The following is a 1,502-nucleotide window of genomic DNA, read 5'->3' on the forward strand; positions in this document are numbered from 1 at the left end:
ATTGAACAAATTACTAAAAAAAAAATAGATGGCCCTCTGTTAGCAGGAAGTTTGCAATCTAGTTAGGAAAATAAGATGTTCTATGAATGAGGAAGATGTGTTCTAGTGAGATATTAATAACTCCATTACCAGAAGGGCATCCAACACAGTAGGTATAGGAATATATGCATTCCAGAATGTGTATTTCTTCCCTGCCACACCTTAGAGGAATTTTCTCTTCCACTTTTGGCCCAGTTGGGACAAGGTAGTTTCATTTTTCTCAGGATAGTCCACATCTTAAAAAAAAATTATTGACCTATTTTATATTGCCTTTATTTCTAAATTTTCTCTCGCCCCAGAAAGCCACCACTTGGAATCACGAATAAAAAGACAGAGAAAAGAAAAAAGCAATTCAGGAAAACTAACCATGTTGGGAGCAATACCCAAACCCTTCCCCCATGGGGGTTAGGCTAATTTTTTTCTTCGAAGGTACTGAAATGTTTCTCAAGATTTCTCAAGCTTGCACCTGCACCGCCCAGGTGGCGGTCCCGGTGGCAGCCCCGCCCTGGCCTCCTATAGAGGCTGCCCCCAGCCCGATGGTGGCTTCGGTCTTCTGCTGCCTGCCCTACTGTGGCGACGCCGGGACGGGCCACATTCAGCTGACGGAGATGTGGGCCGTGCAGCTGGACACGCAGCACATGGGAACAGATGTTGTCATTGTCAAAAATGGAAGAAGGAGGCTGTTTAGCCACTATTCCTTTGCATCAGAACAAAAGCTACTTCGAATTCAAAATTCAATCCATAGGGATCTGGGGCATTGGAGTTGCAACTCAGAAAGTTAATTTGAATAAGATTCCACTTGGCTGAGGTGTTCATGGCCTTGTGATGAGGAATGACAGAGCCCTCTACCACAACAATGAGGAAAAGAATAGGTTGCTTGCAAACAATCTTCCACAGGAGGGAGATGTAGTGGGTATTACATAAGACCATGTAGAATTGAATGTTTATTTGAATGGAAAGAATATGAACTGTCCAGCATCAGATACAGAGGGACGGTGTATCCTGTTGCATATATTGATGAGATTTTGGATTGTCAGTTCAGTGGCTTTTATCATATTCTTCCAACTGGTTTTGAAAAAATATTTGAACAGCAAATCTTCTGAATATATTTGCATTAAAAACTTCTACCCCTACCATATCCCCCACCCCAAACATTTACTGCCACCTTAATAAAGCCTCACTTGATCCATAGGAAGTACATTCTCTGCTTTTAATAGATGTTTGTGAAGCTATCTAAGGAACTAATAGGTTAAACACAACAGCAGAGTTGTGATTTAAAATACTGGGTTGTGTTTTGTGATGTGAAATCTGCGTTTTGGACATTTTGATTCTAATATGTATAAATGGAAATTCACAGACAGCATTAAATGAAAATCTGAATGCTGGTGACATTTAGAAAGGAAATTTATTTCTTATGTGAAACACTGGGCTTAAGTTGGGGATAAAGTCAGTTGTGACTGTAT

General features: G+C 40.7%; 1 pseudogene; it reads left to right on the top strand.

The window, feature by feature from the left end:
* The first annotated feature begins 575 nt into the window (after positions 1-575).
* LOC110211070 (SPRY domain-containing protein 7 pseudogene) lies at positions 576-1,199 on the top strand (annotated as a pseudogene).
* Positions 1,200-1,502: the final 303 nt, after the last annotated feature.

The sequence above is a fragment of the Phascolarctos cinereus genome, unplaced genomic scaffold (genome assembly GCF_003287225.1).
Source record: "Phascolarctos cinereus isolate Bilbo 61053 unplaced genomic scaffold, phaCin_HiC Scaffold_1;HRSCAF=81, whole genome shotgun sequence".
Classification (NCBI taxonomy): Eukaryota; Metazoa; Chordata; class Mammalia; order Diprotodontia; family Phascolarctidae; genus Phascolarctos; species Phascolarctos cinereus.